The sequence below is a fragment of the Pseudoliparis swirei genome, chromosome 1 (assembly GCF_029220125.1).
Source record: "Pseudoliparis swirei isolate HS2019 ecotype Mariana Trench chromosome 1, NWPU_hadal_v1, whole genome shotgun sequence".
In the NCBI taxonomy this organism is placed as follows: domain Eukaryota; kingdom Metazoa; phylum Chordata; class Actinopteri; order Perciformes; family Liparidae; genus Pseudoliparis; species Pseudoliparis swirei.
Genome location: NC_079388.1, coordinates 4720304 through 4742385, shown reverse-complemented (window position 1 = coordinate 4742385; position 22082 = coordinate 4720304).

Below are 22082 nucleotides of genomic sequence, written 5' to 3'. Positions count from 1 at the left end.
GTTTCAGTTATTTGGTACTCGAGACCCTAAAGACGGCGCCCGGAGGCAAAAAGCTGGAACATCGACAGCGACGTTGTTTGCGAGTGTTGGGCCCGGTTGTGAAGGGGCACGTCGGATCACAACCCGATCTCCAGAACATCCAATCGTGGCGACGGCCTCGTCCGATACGGCGCTAACCCAAAGAGGCGTGAAGCGTCCTCGGCGTGACGAGATACGGGGGGGGGGGGAGTGTACAGTCACGAACACCCTCAGAGAGACTCACTGAGGGAGGAAGACGTCGATTCTTCATCCCAAGATGGATTCTGCACATTCCTGCCAGCCGGTGTCAGCCTCCATGTTTACAGGCAGCGGGCGGAGGCGTCGGGGCCGCCGGCGTACCGGCGGGTGGAGGCTTTCCTGACGCACGATGTCATGAGCACCACCTCGGCCCGCTATCTCTGTCGTCTCCTCCTCCTCCCATCGGGGCATGGGGGCTCTCGTAACATCCTCTGCTTTCAGAGCCGACGTAGGCGTCAAGATATTTGCAGGTGGAGTTTCTGTGGAGACAATAAAAACACTTTTTTTTAAAACAGGGGACAGTAATCACCTAAATGTGAAGGGAAAAAAACAGAAATTCTCGCCTGAGGAAATCTCCGATGAGTCCGTCGACCCGGTGCACTTCCCTTCAAAGGGCCGCAGCCCGTCAGGAAGCAGCGCTGGACATTCTCTCGCTTTCTAACAACGCAGGATGGAAGTCTGGCTGTCGGCTGGAGGCTGACGGCGGACGCTCCGGCAGCAGGAATGCGCTCATGAAACAAACCACTCGCTCATCCCACGAGCAAAAATACAGTACGCTGCTCTTTCACTGGATAATAGTAAACACAGTAAAATAATGGTTCTTAAATGGTTCTTTAAAAGGCCTTGTGGTTCTATGAAGAGCCAATACCTACTGAAGAACCAGTTTTTCGTTTGAGGCACCGTTATAGATTAGATTTAAGAACAATTTAAGGACATTGTTCTTTAAAGATCCCTGGTTTGAAAGGTTCTTTGTAGAACCAAAAATGGTGCCTTAAAGAACCATTTTTTAAGGTTCTTTAAGACACCTTCATAGGTTCTTTGAAGAACTATTTAAGGAATTGTTTCTTTGAAGAACCCTGGTTTGAAAGGTTCTTTGTGGAACCATAAATGGTGCCTTGGAGAACCATTTTTGAGGGTTCTTTAAGAGACCTTTATAGGTTCTTTGAAGAACTATTTAAGGACATTGTTCTTTAAAGATCCCTGGTTTGAAAGGTTCTTTGTAGAACCAGAAATGGTGCCTTGGAGAACCATTTTTGAGGGTTCTTTAAGACACCTTTATAGGTTCTTTGAAGAACTATTTAAGGACATTGTTCTTTAAAGATCCCTGGTTGGAAAGGTTCTTTGTAGAACCACAAATGGTGCCTTAAAGAACCATTTTTGAGGGTTCTTTAAGACACCTTTATAGGTTCTTTGAAGAACTATTTAAGGAATTGTTTCTTTGAAGAACCCTGGTTTGAAAGGTTCTTCGTGGAACCAGAAATGGTGCCTTAAAGAACCATTTTTTGCCAAAAATGGAACCTTCCATTCAAAAATGGTTCTTCTCTGGCATCACTCTGAGGAACCATTTCCGGTCCCAGATGGCACCTCCATGTTTCTGTGTGCATCAGCCTCAGTGGCGGCCGTGAAGCGACGCGGGCGTGCAGTACTGCAGTACTTCAGACGTATTTGCCAGGTACGGGTCTGCTGTTGTTGTTTCTCCTCTTTCCCGGCGCTCTGTTTTTGGAGCAACACAACACAGATCTGTTCTTGGAAGTTCGTATCACAACCAGACACAACGCCTGGTGTGCTGTTCAGAGAGTCCACTGATACACAATCGTGTTGTGTACAGTGTTCACAGGCACAACACGCATATATGAGCTGATACCGAATATACAAATTCAGACTGCACAACAACTTTCACAAATACTGAGCAGGAGACTTAGAGCACTGGGGTAACGCCACTGTTCATTCCTCTTTTGAATTATGAGAGCGAGAGGTATGGAGAGATCGATGTAGAGGATGATCTCAACTGTAGACTCGCAGAGGGAATCGAACAGAGACAACAAAAGTCCCGGAGGTAAAAGCAACATCTAGCAACGCCGTTATTGCTCTGACTTCATTCACAATGAATCATGGAAATATGCACCGCACTTTAAAATGAGCCTCATTACCGCGAGATTGCATTCCGATGCCAACATGATCCGACCGACGCCACGATCTCATCGCTCCACAATTATCCAAAGCGATTTCCCCGCCTAGCGTGCCGGCTAAGTGCGAGCGCGTGTGTTTTCCCGTCGCCGAGGCGACGCGGAATAACCGATCGAGGCCGCCGTGAGCAGGAAGCGCCGCGAGGACAACAGGAAGTGCCCTGGCTCCGCCGTCGAGGGCCGAAGAATTCAAGGAAGTTATTGCACTTTGCGGAATGCGTCGAGGAATGCAAGCTGTCGGACGTTTTATGTTTGTGTCTGTGGGCCGAGCCGGGCTTTGAAGAGAGCGTGACCCTGTGTGTGATGTATGCGCGGCGCTGCCACGCGGATGTTTGTGGCCAACCCACCTCGAGTCTCTCCCGCGGCGGCCCGGAGGTCTATCGGACCGGAGTGGAAGAAGACGCCCTGAGCAGTTATTCGGGCGGTGCACTGGAGACGTCTGGTCACATCGGCGAGGGAGATTGGAAGCTTGTCACCTGGAAAATAAATAAAGCAATTAGATAACAAATGTGGACCTTATAACCTCAGTGGAAGGTGGTTATCAGCAACAACGGGTGATCAATTCAGCCAGCCGTCAAAGGCGTGTGGATGCAGAGCTCCAGATATAATAAACAGTGGCGTGGAAGCAGGAACCGTGACCCCGTGACCCCCAGTGTTCCCCCGAAGCAGCTCGAGCTTTGGCCTCAAAGGGTATTTCCATGCGTGTTCTGATACACTCAAAGGAAAACATTTACCATGCAATGTTTCCCCAAAACCAGGAAAAGGGGGCAGCACTCCAGTGGCATGAAAGGCAAGAAATAATCACCTCAAACTTATTTATTTATCAAACTTACTTCAGTATTCTGTCCAAAACAACAAGTTGATGGCTGAGCATAGGCCTCTCTCTCTCTCTCTCTCTCTCTCTCTCTCTCTCTCTCTCTCTCTCTCTCTCTCTCTCTCTCTCTCTCTCTCTCTCTCTCTCTCTCTCTCTCTCTCTCTCTCTCTCACAGGTGAAGGAAAAGAGCTGTAGCGCCATAAACCTGCAGTCTCTCTAATGGCCAGCAGGGGGCGACTCCTCTGGTTTGTACAGAAGTCTATGACTCGACTTCTCTCTTGATTTATTCCCTCAGTAAACATGTAAACAGGAGTTTACGTCTCACTCTCTAGTTTCAAGTCTTCTTCAATACTGCACAAGGTTCCTTTTGTACATTAGAATTCATTTAGAGACGAGTAGACCACAAAGCAGACAGACATTACAAACTCGAGGCTTCAAAACCGTCGTCCAATAACCATCGGTGACATCATGCCTCTTCTTAAACACGCTGTGCTTGCAACGCATCGTGGGAAACCGTGACGGAGAACAGCCGGCAGACACGCAGCTGGACTAATTGATGCAGGAAGTTCAATTGAATTCAGTTTATAGCCCATTTTCACAGATTTCAAATTTCCCTTAGAGGGCTTTACAATCTGTACACATAGACATCCCTGACCTTTGACCTCACATCGGATCAGGAACTCCCAAAAAATAGAAAAAACTCTTTCAGAGGTAAAGAAAAGTGAAGAACCCTTCAGGAGAGCAACGAGGAGGACCCCTCTCCAGGATGGACAGAACAATAGACGTCATGTGACCAGAAGGAATCATTAGAGTTAAAACACATTCGATGAAGATGACATATTCATGAATATGAATGTATGAATAGTTGGTATTAGGCATGGACCACGACCCAGACCTCCATAATCCATCAGGCAGATGGAGGTAGAGAGGAGGAGTGGGCGGGGCCTCAGCAGGGCCGTGGCGTAGTTGGTAGTAGGCACATAGTAGGAAGTGCACATGTCCACTCAATGCACACAGCACCCCCAACTCCCCCATATTGATGACTGATAGATTTAACGTTCATGCATTGGGTTAATAATCAATTAACGAGGGTCAGCAATCGATCGGATATAAATGCTGAATCGGCATCTCCAGCTGCGCCATAACACCAGAACCAGGCTGTGTAAACTTTAACGCGCTACATCAGGAGACATTGTGATTAGGCAACGTTCTTCACAGCTTTCACAGAAGGCGCCGTCTTGGTTTCTAAAACTTGAGTGAAAAGTGTGCGACAGAAATGTCTTCAGAAGTCTTGTTTTGTCAAACAGCTCCAAACACAGATTGTACAAACACATGAAAAAGAGGCCATTAAGCTGCTCACAATATTTAAGAGGCCCATTATGCTCCACATATTTAAGATATGACTATTTTATTGATTATAATCATTTATTGTTTTATTTTTATTTTATTTTTATTATTTTATTATTGATGTAGATTTAACCGAGAGAGCACTTTGTTGTGTGTGTGTGTTTGTGTTATTAAACTAAACTGAAAAAAGAAATGCCCAACTTTCACTGATAAAACACATTGCAGGCGTATTACAAGCTTTATTTTCTTTATATTCTATCCAGCACTTGACCCAGTGACAGGGTTCTTACACATTTTGACCGATGGATCTCCAGGACTTTAAACCAAAGTTCCATGACCAAACTGAAATCTCGGTAAAAACATGAAAAATGAAGAACATTTTGCGTATTGAGAACGTACGCCGGCTTATATTTTGAGCGTCTTCCTTTAAAAAAATATGAATTATTTCAAACTCGGCGTAAATGAACATGTGATTATAACACATTTCCATGACTTTTCCAAAACTTTTATGATTTAATTTTTTTCCATGACTTTTCCAGGCCTGGAAATGACCATTTTAAAATTCCATGACTTTTCCAGGTTTTCCATGACCGTACGAACCCTGCAGTGAGCTGTTGTGGATGTGCACATAACTACAGGGTTCATACACATGTTGACCAACGGTTTTCCAGGACTTTTCCAAGACTTTAAACCAAATTTCCAGGACCAAACGTGTTGTGAAATCTCGGATGAAAAAGTGAGAACATTTAGTTTTTAAACTAACAATGATAGTTTCAAAGCATACAGTATATATACACCCTGTACATTTACATATGCATATAAAAAATGTCCATGACTTTTCCAAAACTTTTGTCATTTAATTTTTTTCAAGGACTTTTCCAGGTTTGGAAATAACCATTTTAAATTCCATGACTTTTCCAGGTTTCCCATGACCGTAGGAGCCCCCCCCCCCCCCCCCGTGGATCCTCCTGCTCGCTGCACACATCCCTCTCTGGCAGAAACCTGTTACAAAGCTGAGCTCTTAATCCAGACTCCTCTCCAGCCTGTGGCATCTTTTTACACTTTTCCTGGAGACGGATCATGTCTCCGATAGCCTGACACTCGCAGCTCGCCCGGTGGTTTGATCCCAGTTAGACACACCAAACCCCTAATTGCCCCCCGTCGTCTCTGCCCACGCTTTGGATGTTTCCGCTGTGACAGTCCCTCTCCCGGACGCGTGGATGGAGCTGTCGTCCCACGGGTCAGAGGTCGGCGAGGTCATGGGTTAACACCACAGGCTGCGCTCCAACAACAAACAAGTTGTCCCAAAACCCCAAACCAGGGGCTGAGAGGCTTCACTTTCTGGGCCTATAAATCCCGTCGCGCCCTAAACACACACGGCTCACATCTCAACCGCAACACCGAAGTCGCCACGAACGTCTCCTCTGAGGCCGAGTTGTTGTTGTTGTTGTGGCTGTGTGTATCTTTCATGTCTCCATCTACTCTATTGCATCCGCTCACTCCGCAAGCAATGGAGTGAGACACGCCGAGCCGACGGGGCGGGGGGGGATCAAGTGTTTGCTTGGTGCTGAAAGCTACGTCGTGCCTGTGGGGTCAGGGTGTCTGTTTGTGTGCCTGGAGGTGGAGCTGCTGCACACCGCCCCCCGCTGATGATGTGTTCCTCAATGGAGAGGTTAACAGGTTTGACCCCGCGCACCCCCCACCCCAACAAGAGGTCAATACTTAATATGCCAAATCTTATTTTTTAACCCGGAGTACAACTTTATCTCAGGTAGACCGGACTCTAATAAAACTGTTGTTTTACAGTGAATTTATATAAAAGCTGTAAAACTGAAAGACGCAGTCGAAGGTATTCCACTGCATTAGCATGCAAGTCACACGGGTGTTAATGCAACTGTTAGTTTCTACATCATTTGATGAGATGATTGTTTTTAAAATGTCAGAATGATTGCCAATGTTCGTTCCAATGTTTTGTCCCACAAACGGTCCAAAACCAAAATGTATGGACATTAATCATGAAGAAAAAGAGCAAATGGATTGCAGTGGAACCGGAAGCATTTTAAGATTTAATATGATAAATTTTCTGTCAATGGAATAATCAACTAAATGTTTGAGCCCCAGGAAGGACCGACTGGCGTATCTGACTCATTGTGAACTCAAGTAACCGTTTAGATACAGGGCAGACAAACATGATTTAAATAGGGAAACATGTGTGTTAACCCTTATGAGGATTAACTCCGAAACCAGTAGCACTGGTCAATCACTTCCCAGTATGTGTGGGATGTATTTGGCCTCTACTCTTTTTCATTTCCATAACCCAACTAATATTTATGAACAACCAGCTCATCCAGAGTGGAGCTTTTGGTAATGATAGGCTTTTGCTCAATTTAGTTCAGTCAATGGAGTTTGAAGACTGCTGCCAAGGGCTGCTGTAAAAAAACAATACAGGCCAGGTCTTAATGTCACTGTCACTCAAGGGTTTCCTCCAGAGGCAAAGGATTGCATTGTGGGGGATAACAACACAACCCTGTGGATAGACCGCCCTCTAGTGGAGGGTACTGTCCAACACAGCAGGTGTTCAGAGTGGGCGGAGCAGCCTTTAAAGACAAGTCTCGTAACAATAACAACAACAATAACATGTTGCATTGAAGCTCTTTCCACACTGCAATTATGGTTAGAGAATAAACAAGTCAGATTGAAATAAAATGAGTATGGATGGACATTCAATACGCACACCTGGAATACAGCATGGCCGATATGCAGTGGCGGGCCGACAGGGCCTTCTAAGCCTTCTCTGAAGGCCTAAACATAATTACAAAGTTAAAGCTATTTTCTAATAATAATAATTAAAAATTAAAAAATAATAAACTTTTATTTTCTTAATTTTTATTTTCTTATTGCACTAGCGTCTTCCTCTGGTGCAGCGCTTCCATCCGGCAGCGCTGCTTCCAGTCCAATTTATTTTAACGGGAGCTTTTATCCAATCAGATGTCAGCTCCACAGTCTCTATGGAAGAAGAGCAGCTCATCTCAGGCCTTCACGCAGCCTGTTGAAGTAGTGGAGACCTTATCGGTGATATAATCCTCAACCAATCATATCGTTAGTTTCACATAATCCTCAACCAATCATATCGTTAGTTTGACAGACTGGATGTATTTTTAAGGTCTTCTGGCCTTCTGGAAGCCCATGAAAGTACGTCTGAGTAACCTGCGCTGTGATTGGTTAGTGGGCCCGCATGCAGTTCAACTAGAGGAGGAGATAGCGGGGGTCAAGAAGTCAAAAGCCCTCGATTTCACAATGAAAGCCCCGCACCGGAACTCTGGTGAACTAATATCTTACATTAGATTGTTCAGCTGTAGTAAGATGGCATTGAAAATGCATGCATATATACATATAAATACTTTATATATGTATGTATGTATGTGTATGTATATATATATATATATATATATATTAGGGCTGTCAATCGATTTAAAAAAATTAACTAATTAATCGCACATTTTGAAATTGCGATTAATTAATCATGATGTCGCGCTTAAAAGTTTGTTCCTTCTTTTTAAAGACAAAACTTCACACAGAGCTGTGTTTTCAAAGAGGCTCCTACATATACAGTGCCAGCGAGGTATTTAATATCGTGGATGATAAATTGTTTCTTCAGTGAAACATCAGATTAGTAAAAAAAAAGAAGTATATTGAGACCCCATTGGTCCTGTCATCTTTAACATTGAACAGCAGCAGAACCAGTGGCCTTGGTAACTGACTGACATTCACATATGTCCCTCTGGAGGCTGGGGGCATTTTATACATTTTACAAAATAAATTTAATTCACCGTTTAAAGTCTTTTGCATGTGACACACCCCCACGTGTTATACATCAACCATTCCAGAACAATCTCAGCTCTGAAATCAGGCTCATTGTCCTCGCGCCGTGTTCTCTGGTTCTCTGACTGACAGGCTGCTAAATGCAGTAGGGGCGAGATCCCCCTAGCGACGCTGGCACTCAGTGGCACTTGCCAGTAGTTGCCACAGCTACTCAGTGGCACTTGCCGGCACTTGCCAGCAGTTGCCAGCAGATGCCACTACTAGTCAAAAAGTGCCACTACTAGTCAAAAAGTGCCACAGCTAGTCAAAAAGTGCCAGCAGACGGAGGGTCGGCCAGGCGCGTCTGCGGCATGTCTGCGCAGTGACGAGTCTGCGACGACTCAGTGACAAGCTCCACTGAAGTGCCCGGACAGCGGAATAAATCACTTTCATGATCACACAATGGAGGAGCTGCGGTTTAGCTAGATAGATAGATAGCTAAAATAGCTAGATACACAGATGGATGTGTGTGTATATATATATAAAAAAGACACTAATTAATATATATATATATATATATTAATTAGTGTCTTTATAACACTACTGACAATATGCAATAAGATAGTGCTGTACATTACTGCTGTACTGTATTTAATATTGTTTTGCTCTACTACGTTTCACTGTAACCTATTACACTTATATACCATGATATTGTAACGTCTCGGACGTTATGGCATTGATGACACGGAGGCGGGCGGCGTTATTAATCCTCCTTTATTGGGCATCCACCAACACATACAGCGTGCTCCTCTCAGCTTAGCAGGTCGAGCGTCAACAACAACGGTTCCGTCAACCACCCTTAACTCCCGTTTTCCGACAGGTTAACCCGCCTCCCTCTACTCCGCCAATCACAGGCACGCCCCCTCGACCAGCACGCACGGTGCCACACTTTGTTTGACAGCCACTTCACAGGGTCGCTACAATATATTACGAAGTGAAACGTAGTAGAAGCAAAACAATATTAAATATAGTACAGCAGTAATGTACAGCACGATCGCATATTGTAAGTAAGTGTCTACAAAAAGACACTAATTATATATATATATATATATATCCATCTGTGTATCTAGCTATTTTAGCTATCTATCTATCTATCTATCTATCAATCTAGCTAAACCGCAGCTCCTCCATTTTGTGATCATGAAAGTGATTTCTTCCGCTGTCCGGGCACTTCAGTGAAGCTTGTCACTAAATCGTCGCAGACTCGTCACTGCGGCCGACCCTCCGTCTGCTGGCACTTTTTGACTAGTAGTGGCACTTTTTAACTAGTAGTGGCACTTTTTAACTAGTAGTGGCACTTTTTGACTAGTAGTGGCATCTGCTGGCAACTGCTGGCAAGTGTCACTGAGTGCCAGTGCTTACACTTTAGACTAACAGTGGCATCTCCTCAAAGTAGAATTTCATGGCGGTATAACAGTATGACATGGTAAAACAATAAATTATATATATATATATATATCTTTTTAAAATTATTATTAAAGAAAGGCGGGTACATTATACATTTTGTAGCGACCCTGTGAAGTGGCTGTCAATCACAGTGTGGCACCGTGCGTGCTGGTCGAGGGGGCGTGCCTGTGATTGGCGGAGTAGAGGGGAGGCGGGGTTAACCTGTCGGAAAACGGAAGTTAAGGGTGGTTGACGGGAACCGTTGTTGTTGACGTTCGAGCTGCTAAACTGAGAGGAGCACGCTGTCTGTGTTGGTGGATGCGAGCACGCTGTCTGTGTTGGTGGATGCCTAATAAAGGGAGGATTAATAACGTCGTCCCGTCTCCGTGTCATCAGTGCCATAACGTCCGAGACGTTACAATATCATGGTATATAAGTGTAATAGGTTACGAAGTGAAACGTAGTAGTAGCAAAACAATATTAAATACAGTACAGCAGTAATGTACAGCACTATCTTATTGCATATTGTAAGTAAGTGTCTACAAAAAGACAATATATATACAGGACTGTCTCAGAAAATTAGAATATTGTGATAAAGTTCTTTATTTTCTGTAATGCAATTAAAAAAACAAAAATGTCATGCATTCTGGATTCATTACAAATCAACTGAAATATTGCAAGCCTTTTATTCTTTTAATATTGCTGATTATGGCTTACAGCTTAAGAAAACTCAAATATCCTATCTCTAAATATTAGAATATCATGAAAAAGTATACTAGTAGGGTATTAAACAAATCACTTGAATTGTCTAATTAACTCGAAACACCTGGAAACACATTTTCAAATGTTTGATTTTGTTTTGCTGTTATAAATCTTTTTTTTTACTTGGTCTGAGGAAATATTCAAATTTTATGATAGGATTTTAGAGTTTTCTTAAGCTGTAAGCCATAATCAGCAATATTAAAAGAATAAAAGGCTTGCAATATTTCAGTTGATTTGTAATGAATCAAGAATGCATGACATTTTTTTTTTGCATTACAGAAAATAAAGAACTTTATCACAATATTCTAATTTTCTGAGACAGTCCTGTATATATATATATCCATCTGTGTATCTAGCTATTTTAGCTATCTATCTATCTAGCTAAACCGCAGCTCCTCCATTCTGTGATCATGAAAGTGATTTATTCCGCTGTCCGGGCACTTCAGTGGAGCTTGTCACTGAGTCGTTGCAGACTCGTCAATGCGCAGACATGCCTCAGACGCGCCTGGCCGACCCTCCGTCCGCTGGCACTTTTTGACTAGTAGTGGCACTTTTTGACTAGCTGTGGCACCTTTTAACTAGTCGTGGCACTTTTTGACTAGCTGCGGCATCTGCTGGCAAGTGCTGGCAAGTGTCACTGAGTGCCAGTGCTTAAACTTTAGACTAACAGTGGCATCTCCTCAAAGGAGAATTTCATGGAGGTATAACAGTATGACATGGTAAAAAAATGAATTATATATTTTTTATTATTAAAGAAAGGCGGGTACATTATACATATCATGGTATATAAGTGTTATATATTACGAAGTGAAACATAGTAGTAGCAAAACAATATTCAATATAGTACAGCAGTATTGTACAGCAATATCGTATTGCATATTGTAAGTAAGTCTAAAAAAATACATTATCTATGCAAGTCTGTGGCACTTGCCACTGAGGTGCCAGTGAGGTGCCAGTGAGTTGTCGCTGAGTACTGGCACCGAGCGGCACTTGCCACAGACTTGCCACTGAGGTGCCACTGAGGTGCCAGTAAGTTGCCATTGAGTTGTCGGTGCCAGTGATTGCACTCGCCCTCTCTCGCTAAATGAGCCTTACCTGTGAGGTGGGAGGTCCTTTGTGATTTACTGAGTGTTCATTGGTTGTTTTTTTCCCGAAATGTTGACAGACAAACGGATTGACCAATCACGGTGAAGGTTTCGTGTGACGAGTTCTTTCCGCGCCGCGTCACCCGACACGTCGCCCCTCCGTTCCTCTGTGTATCAGAGGGGGAGACGGGAGGAAGGAGGAGCAGGAGGAAACCCGACTGATTCATCCACGAGTTAAACTGATTTCTGATCCTTATTTTCGCGGAGAAATAATTGTTTTAAAAACGGAAACAGTGTCAAACCGTACTGCCGCGGTTTAAATAAAAAACAAATTTTTTTTTAAAATGTGCGTTAATTGCATTAAAATATTTTAGTGCGGCCAAATTAATCGCATAGATTAACGCGTTAACGCTGACAGCCCTAATATATATATATTTAAAAAGTCCCGAGTGGCGGTTTTTAACCAGAATAGACAAATGTTAAAGGTACATTTCACTTCAGCACATTAAACACAAAGTTATAGCGCGTGACTGCTCTTTGGTTTGAGAAACAAAAGGTAACAAAACTGCAATCGTCAACCGTCCTCATTTCTAACATCTTCTAACCATGGACGGATTAAGAAACCACGGGCTCGTTTGGTAATCCATCCCTGAGTAGGACTATTGGGGCCTTGTTACTGACATGAATCACTTAAGCCTTGCATATACCGGCTACGGCGCATCGTATCATATCACAGAGCTACCAACTCTCACGGTTTCGCCGTGTGACACACGCTTTTGCATGTTTTCACACGCTCTCACGCCACACAACCAATTTCTCACGGCAAAAGAAATTCTGATTTTGGGCCGAGGCGCGTTGGTTTCTTTTCAAACTCCCCGACGATAGATGGCGCTAAGGAGCTTATCTATAAACCTATTCGCTGCATAGACATCCTATTTACCCCAAAGAGTCCCGAAGTTAGCAACAGAAGAAGATTTTCAAACAGACACAACAGCAGAGACTACGGTGTGTTAATGCAGGGCTCTCAAGTGTCACGCATTGAGCGGGACAGTCACGCATTTCGGTCTTAAGTCACGCACTCCCGCCACACATCGTATTTCTCACGCTGAAAAAACTATCAGCTATTTAATGTTTTAATGTGCCAGCTCAACATGAGCTGGCCGCGCTGCCCTCACCGTGGAGGAATCAAGCGCTCCCCTGGAGTTCTGCTGTGAGGAGCCACTTATCAGCCAATCAAAAAAAAAGAAATGGGCTCCACAATAGCCAATCAGAAGAAAAACGTATCTGTTGTATCTGGGCAAGATTTAATCCAGCAACCAATGAAAATAAAGCATCCTGGATAGATATGTCACTCTTGCCTGTCTTCAAAACTTGAGAGCCCTGTTAATGACATGTGGTTCAATTAAGTTCTCACTCTCTTAACTTTAAATCTTGAAATAATGTGTTGTGTTTGTGCGTGTGATTTTGTGTGGTGATGTAAACTCAGCGGTCATAACAAGCAGCAGGAGAGCATCGTGTTATCCTCTTGGTATCCTGCATGCTCAACACATCAGAGCATTGTTTATTAAGGCTGCCCACATAGCATTTATCACTTTATTTGCAGGCCTAGGAAAAGGACCCTCTCAACAATTTTCCAAACAGCTCTTTGAACAAGTAAAATGTATTATAAAGAATTTAACATAAAGACAGGACATTTGTGCAATAGAATTAGGCATGTTTTTGTAAATGAGAGTAGAGTTATTAAAAACATTTTAATTCTTTAAGGTAGCAAAGATGCCTCGTAAAAGACCTTTGCCATGCCAGAATGCAGGGTACAACATGGGTACAACATGGGACAACATGGGTACAACATGGGTACAACATGGGTACAACATGGGTACACCATGGGGACAACATGGGTACAACATGGGTACACCATGGGGACAACATGGGTACAACATGGGTACACCATGGGGACAACATGGGTACAACATGGGTACAACATGGGTACACCATGGGGACAACATGGGTACAACATGGGTACAACATGGGTACAACATGGGTACAACATGGGTACAACATGGGTACACCATGGGGACAACATGGGTACAACATGGGTACAACATGGGTACACCATGGGGACAACATGGGTACAATGCCACATTAATTCAAATGTCCTGATATTTGAGCCTACAGCGTGTGTGGCTGCGTGCGCGGCAACATTTTGGTCACCCCCGACAAAATCTCACTCCAAGAGACTCGCGGAGACTCTGGCTTAGGGGCCCCCTGAGCTCATGGGCCCCTGGGCCTGGGCCTGGTAGACTCGTTCGTTAATCCATCCCTGCTTCTAACGGTGACACACGTCAACCAATTAAGCTGCGACACTTAGCGGAGCTGCGAGCCGTTACCTTCACGCTCGTATACCTGAGAGCATCTGGGCACCGACGAGGAGTGAACTCATGACACCCCACGTCTCCAGCCTCTTCCGTGTTGCATGGTTGGTTCATTGTTTTTAAGTCCGCCATGTTTGTTTGTATCTCATTTAGCACGTTGTTTTAGACAGAACGCCACGAGCCACGCTAAACACACGGGTCTCGCGCTGAAGGTAAATGACCCTCCGGCCACGCATGCGTACAGTGAAGGTGGGCCTACTTTACTACGCGTAGTTTTATTATCGTTTCATCAACGAGGTTTTGCAATGTGAAGAAAGTGTTTTTCTGTTGGTCTTCGAGTTGTCAATGTTGTTCAATGTTGTTCTCCTCAAAGGGTACATAATAATCAGACAATAATAATAAAGTTATAGTTATTCTTTCAGACTGCATTTTAAATCTGCCACACAAAAAAAACGTCGACTTGAACTGTCCACTAGAGGGCGGCACTGCCCCGCGTAGGCAGAAGAGTGAGAGGCCACAAAGTAGAGCAGTTACGCCTCATTCGGCAGAATTCAATCATTCATAAATGAGCTCTTGTGATCTCCTTTGTGAATGTATTCTCCTGTGTGTGTGTACCTGGTGAACTCTGCAAACAACACACACACACACACACAACTGATGGCCAGTGCATCGTGGAGGTCAAGTTGGACCATAAATCAGGTCATTATTTGATATAATAAAAGGAAACTATCATCATCCTCGTCGTTGGCGTGCGTTGTCTCACCTCTCTGTGCCATCTGTGCAGGTCATCAAGAGTGAGATGAGAGAGTGAGACAGGTGGGTGTGTCATCAGGTGAACCTGTCTGAGCTTATCCTCCCGTCCCGTGGCCTCGATATTCTCTCGCTCCCTTTATTCCTCTCCTCCCTGTGTCTCTATTCCCCTCTTTGTCTGCAGCCTCCTTTCACCAAGGCCTCCTTGTTGTTGTTGTTGTTGTTGTTGTTGTTTTCCCCCTGTGAAGTCTCTCCTCTGATGTCTGACATCCCGTTTCTCTCGCTCTTGTTTTCTTTGTCAAGATTCAAGATTCAAGATTCAAGATGTTTTATTTGTCACATACACACACAGGGTGTGCAGTGAAATGAAAGTGGCAATGCTCAGCAGGAATGTGCAAGGGCAACAAGTACACACTATTTACAATAAAAAACAACACAATATTTACAGTAAGTGTGTGTGTGTGTGTGTGTGTGTGTGTGTGCCTAAGAGGGGCAGTTGTGTGGGTCTATGTGGGGGTCCTGGTGAGGTCGGAGTTCACAATCCTGATGGCCTGAGGAAAGAAACTCCGTCTCAGTCTCTCTGTTCTTGCAGCGTGACTACGGGCGCCTGCCTGACCGCAGCAGCTGAAACAGTCTGTTGTTGGGGTGGTGAGGATCCTTCATGATCCTGCCGGCTCTGGTTCTGCACCTCCTGGTGTACAAGTCCTGCAGGGTGGGAGTGTAGTTCCAATAGTGCGTTCAGCCGAACGCACTACTCTCTGAAACCTTCCTGTCCTGGGCGGAGCAGTTGCCAAACCAGGCTGTGATGCTTCCTGTCAGGACGCTCTCTACAGCTCCAGAGTAGAAGGACTGAAGGATCCTCTGGGAAACTTTAAATTTCCTCAGCTGCCTGAGGTGGTAGAGGCGCTGCCTTGCCTTTCTCACCAGAGTGTCTGTGTTTGTTGACCATGTCAGATCCTCGGTGATGTGGACTCCCAGGTATTTATACCCGCTCACCCTCTCCACAGTAGTCCCGTTAATCCCCAGTGGTGAGTACGTCCTCTGTTGTTGTACCCTCCTAAAGTCCACAATCAGCTCCTTAGTTTTGGTGACATTCATGATGAGGCTGTTGTCCTGGCACCAGAGTGACAGATCAGCAACTTCCTCCAGGTAGGCCTTCTCGTCGTTGTCGGAGATCAGGCCCACCACCACTGTGTCATCCACAAACTTGATGATGGTGTTGGAGCTGAACCTGGCCACACAGTCATGTGTGTACAGGAGTACAGTAGGGGCTGAGGACGCAACCCTGGGGGATCCTGTGTTCAGGGTGAGGGATTTGGAGTGTGTCTGCCCACCCTGACCACCTGTGGCCTGGCGGTCAGGAAGTCCAGGATCCAAGCACACAGGGGTGTTCAGTCCCAGCTCAATCAGCTTGCCGGCCAGTCTGGAGGGACTATGGTGTTGAAAGCTGAACTATAATCAATGAACAGCAGTCTCACATAGCCCCCTCTGGCTGTCCAGATGAGAGAGTGTGGTGTGCAGTACCTGGGAGACAGCATCATCCGTGGATCTGTTTGGGCGATAAGCAAACTGCAGCGGGTCCATGGAGGAAGGGAGGAAGGCGCAGATGTAGTCCTTTATCAGCCTCTCAAAGCATTTCATGACCACCGAGGTGAGGGCCACGGTCGGTAGTCATTCATACATGCTGGAGAAGCATTCTTGGGCACAGGGACAATAGTGGATCTCTTGAAGCAGGCGGGGACCACGGACTCAGCCAGGAGAGGTTGAATATTGTGGTGAACACTGGAGCTAGCTGGTTAGCACAGGTCTTCAGTACTCGCCCAGATATGCCATCTGGACCTGCAGCTTTCCTGGTGTTCACCCTCAACAGAGCCCTCCTCACACTGTGCTCGGTCACAGAGGGTGTGTGTTCATCCCCAGCGGTAGGACTCACCTCGGCTCGCTAACGGTGTTGTTGTTAGCGCGAGCTAGCGCTGTTGTTGCTAGCCTCAAACCGTGCATAAAATGAGTTCAGGTCGTCCGCTAGGGATGCGTCGGCACTCACCATAGCGCGGGGTCTGCTCTGGTAGTCTGTGATAGTCCGTAGCCCCTGCCATAGGCGCCTGGTGTCGCTGCTCCATCTGTGATTCCACTCTTTCTCGGTACTTCCTCTTGGCTTCCTTCACCGCCCTCCTCAGTCCATAGACCGCTGCCTTGTACTCGTCCATGTTGCGGATACAAGACCGGAGTTATAGGCAGCAGCAGGCGTTCACAGCTTCACGGATGGATCTATCAACCCACGGCTTTTGGTTAGGAAAGACCTAACTTTTACCGTGGGGACGATGGTGTCCGTTAAGCGTTGCTATGAGGCTCATTGCTACTTCCAAACTCGCTGGCGTCACTGGAACTGGATTGGATCATGTCCCAGTCGACGATGCGCAGAGCGTCCTGTAGCTCAGCCTCTGATTGGTCAGACCACCGCTTCACGTTCCTCGTCACTACCGCTTCCAGCGCGATCTTTTGCGGTATCCGGAAGCAGAAAAATGGCGGCATGGTCTGATTTTCGAACGGAGGAGAGAGACAGCCTTGTAGCCTCTCTTGAATGGCGTATAGCAGTGGTCCAACGTTCTTTCCTCTGGTAGCACACGTAATGTGCTGGTGAAAGTTCGGCATGACTTTTTAGGTTAGCCCTATTAAAGTCCCAGCCACCACCACAGCGCGTCGGGATACTTGTTCTGATGCCGACATAACACATCATGTAGGTCCGATAGTGCTACGTCGGTGTCCGCTTGTGGTGGTATGTAGACGGCTGTGGTGATGACCGAGCTGAACTCCGGGAAGGTAGAATGGGCGGCATGAGATCGTCAGATGTTCCAGGTTCGCGAGCAGGAACGAGAAAGAGTCTTAATGCTCTTGGGGTCGCACCACATGTTGTTCGTCATGAAGCAAACCCCTCCACCCTTAGATTTACCAGACTCTTCCGTTCTGTCTGCATGGAAAACAGAGAAGGACTCGGTTGGGCATATGACTCGATCCGGCACCAGCGGGGTCAGCCAAGTTTCCGTCAGACAAAAGATATTACAGTCCCTCATGTCCCGTTGGAATCTGATCCTTGCCCTAACATCATCCATCTTATTTTCCAGAGACTGGACGTTAGCAAGAAGGATGCTGGGCAGAGGTGGGTGGGCTTGAACTCTCAGTCTGTTCCGAATTCCGCTCCGTTTCCCTCGATGTTTTCGTCGTCTCCCCGTAGTAGCGGCTCCACTGTTGTTGATGTGGTTCGCTCGTACGATCTCTGCCGGCCACGCTGGATCGATGGAAAAAGTGGACAAAAACCCTTGTTTTGCGCAAAAGTTTATGTCCAAAAGTGTGCTGCGGTCGTATGTTGTTAGTGCCGATGTGTTTGTGGCAAAGAAAACATTAAAAATAAACACAAAAACTAAAAGAGCGCACAATCTCCGCGGAGCTACCTCGACGGCGTCTGGACACAGCCGCGCCATCTTATTCTTAACTCTGTTCATACTTTTTGTTTCTACGCTTTAATTACCTGTCACTCTCTACCGGGTCATTCTGTTTTTAATCACTCTCGTCTGGATCTCATTTGGTCTTATTTTGTATTTGTATTTTTTTTCTTTTTTTTTTCTTCTCCTGCAGCACCTGAATCTCCCCCTGAGGATCAATGAAGCTCGTCTGATCTTATATTTACAATGTTTTTTAAACAATAGCAACATTTTAAAAAATCTAGTCACGGGTAAACAAATATATAATTGATATATATATATATATATTGAGATATATATATTGATATATATATTTATATATATATCGATATATATATATCGATATATATATATATCAATATATATATATATATTGATATATATTGATATATATATATATTGAGATATATATGTACAATGAATGCACTGAACTGGATGATATGCATACATAAAACATGTGAGAATCAGTCTGAATGATTCTAACCTGTGTAATGTGTCTATAATGGTTCAGTGTCACAGGGGCATGGCTTCATAGACACGTCCAATGTCAGGTAAACAAGATCAGTACAAGGCTCCATTAGAGCGGACTGCATATTCAGAAAGGTATTATAAATAGAAACCATAATTACACCCTTGAAAATTAACATGAATTAACAGACGAATCGAGAGCTCCTTCTTTTCTTTTCATTTCAGGGCATTCATGCTGCTCTGCTTCAAAAAACATCTGTAAAAATAAGACATGAAATAAGATCCGTGGGCGTGTGACGGATCCACGGCGGCTCGCCGAGGACGGAGGCAGAACACGGCCGCCGGGCCTCGTGGGTAAGCTTCAGAAAACACAAAGCAGGAAACAATTTGTTTTATCGACCCGTCATCTCCTGAATGAGGGACATGACAGTAATCACTATTACATAAGGCAACAAGGTCAAAGATGTACGACCCAAGATTAGGAGCTACGCACCACAGTCAGATCCCTTATGAGTATGGGTATATATATTATACAGTACCATTAGATTATTATTATTATCTGTGTGTGAGGGGATGAGATTGGTCCTGTGTGTGCGTGCGAGGGAAAGAGTGTGTGGCTCTCTGTGTGCGTCCGTCTGTCCAGAAGTCTTTGAATGAGCAGCTTCAAGTATCAGTTTGAGTCCGTTGAACGTTTAATAAAATAGTTTCACCTCATTCATTTAATCTCATGGATTTAAAACAAATAAAAAGTCAAAAGGGAGGGATTATGAAGACACAAACAGACACCAGGGCTCCTGTCCCCTGCTTCAAGTCTGCATACTGTTATTAGTGTTGGTGTGTGTGGGGCAGTGGCGGTTCGTCCATAGGGGGCGCTAGGGCGCCGCCCCTCTTAAAATTTGGAGATGAAAAAAAAAGAAGAAGAAAAAGAAAAAAAATCTGTCAAAAAACATTATATGCCAAATCATTTAAATAGTAAATATACCGTGTTGACGCGCTAAATGTGTGTGGGAGACCGTAAGCCCCTGTCAACAACCACTTAAGTTAATGTGAAAAAATATAATATATCGCCATTATCACGGAGAAGCCCTCCCTTTTCGGGCGCTGGTCTAACGTGTGTGCGGCATTGATACAACATTTCAGTCGTTTTGGCAAAGACCGGCTTCACATTGGCGGATGAAACGGGAATCTTGGGCGCACAAATGTGCGCGCGATTGATTATTCGGCAGATCAGAGACCCGTATGTTCCCTCAGCCCATAGAGCAGTGTTGCCAGGTCCGCGGTTTTCCTGCGGAATCGGGCCACTTTTGAAGTGTTCTTGGGGTTGAATTTTTTGTCCTTGGTTCGCGTAGACCTATTTTGCATGCAAATTACATGAATATCTTTAAATAAAAATCCATATTTTAAATGAAATAATTTATTCATACCCAAATCCTACCAAACTGACTCCAGATCAGCACGTACACATTTTATTTATAATAATATACTGTATCTAATTACACAAGGCCATTTTAGGACATAGGGGAAATAACTGTTTAGGAAAACTGCTTTTAATGCTGGCAAACTAAACATATGTTGTTACTTTGTAGATATTACAATATATTTGGCAATGATAGCAATGCTGTTGGACTTTAAAAGCAGTGTATATGGTTTGGCACGGGCATATTTTGAGTTCTGATATTGGGCTGGTTTTGGGCTGGTTTTGATTGGCCATTGGGCTGGTTTTGTCACACAGACCTGGCAACCCTGCTCACAATGGTTTTATATTGCTGAGGGTGAGTTGAGTGAAAAACGATGTTGCACTATTTTGGCTATATTCTTTTATAAAAATTAACCGTTTATGTTACATACAGTAATGGTCGCAAATACGATCACGGCGTCCAGCTGTCGTGTCATTTAGACCGTCAACATATACGTTTGGTGGCGGTCTCATTGAGCCACTTTGGCACCGTTTGTTTAGCTACATCCGGTCGCCCCGACGTATATTTTCCTTGTGTAAATTGTGTTTTGCGTGTCTAGGAAGTGGAAGTGCAGAGACAGATCAGAAGGCAAATGTGTGTGTTCTGTTGTCTTCTGCAGGTATGTGTTTCCCTTTTGTTCAAAGTTAGAATTTTCTCTGTTTCTGCTGAAATGACTCTAGCTCATGTAGTTATTTATTTTGTCCATTAGGGGTCTCTGTTTTCCCCTTGTATGTTACATGTCATGGTTTTTGATGAGAATTGTTATTATTTAGATTTAATGTGGTCCTGTCTTCCATGGACAATGGTTTTATTTTGCTGAGGGAAGTGGAAGTGCAGAGACAGATCAGAAGGCAAATGTGTGTGTTCTGTTGTCTTCTGCAGAATAAATAAGTGCTGGGAAAATCCACCATCTGAGCCGACTTCTTCCATGCCCGTTCCACATCTGTAACATCTGCTCTGAACCTCTTTCATGTGAGGGTGAAACTCTTTTATTTTGCAAACCTCTAAAACCCAACCCAATGTTTCTTAAAGAATTCTGCTCTGAACCTCTCATGCCCAAAGTTACAGTGTGTTGATAGTTGTTATTGGACAGTGTTGATGAGCACGCTGTGTTCTTGAAATAAAGCTTTGGTTTTTACAATATTCTACTCAAAACCTCTTTTCTTCTCATTGTTGAGTGCTATTTAAACCGCGTCGCCCAACTGCGCCCCCCCAAAAAAAAAATTCACCAGCCGCCACTGGTGTGGGGGGGGGGGGGGGGGCATCAGTGGACAACAGCTCTTTTCATAGGCGTCTGTGTATCCGGGTCAGCTGTGCAGGAGATGCTGTGAGTCCTGCAGCTGTTGGTGGGAAGAGCAGCAGAGAAAATGAGGTGTGTGTGTGTGTGTGTGTGTGTGTGTGTGTGTGTGTGTGTGTGTGTGTGTGTGTGTGTGTGTGTGTGTGTGTGTGTGTGTGTGTGTGTGTGTGTGTGTGTGTGTGTGTGTGTGTGTGTGTGTGTGTGTGTGTGTGTGTGTGTATGCTGAATGAGAGGAGCTCTCCCCTATACAGCTCGCCAGCTCACACTGAGTATGAGAAAACAACCGAAACAGAAGAGAGAAACAAAGATGGGTTTATGCAAGAAGAGGTCTGCCTCTGCTTGTAAAGTCTGACTGGGAGTCGGTGGTTAGTCCGTCTTTCATGTTTACAGTTGTTGGACCGGAAGCAGAGTGCAAAGAAAAGACGACTCTGGTCATCTCTCTCCCTGAAACAAGTTCAGGTCCAGAGTGGATCGGTATTGATCGGGGCCGATTGGAACGTTTCATTTTGTATACCGTGTCCAAAATGAAACGTATACACTTATTTACACATTTCTTTCCATATGTTTTTGTCTTCTTCCTCCTTCTCTGCACACCACCACCCTTCTTATCTCATCCGCCTGTTCCTGTGTGTTTATTCTCTGGTTTCCCAGAATTTCCCATCTCAGGGGAGTTCTGGATCTTCCTCTATTCCCGGGCAGTGCCAGGTCAGACTGGACTCTGTGGATGGATCCGTTGTAGGTGGACTCTTTGTATTTCTCAA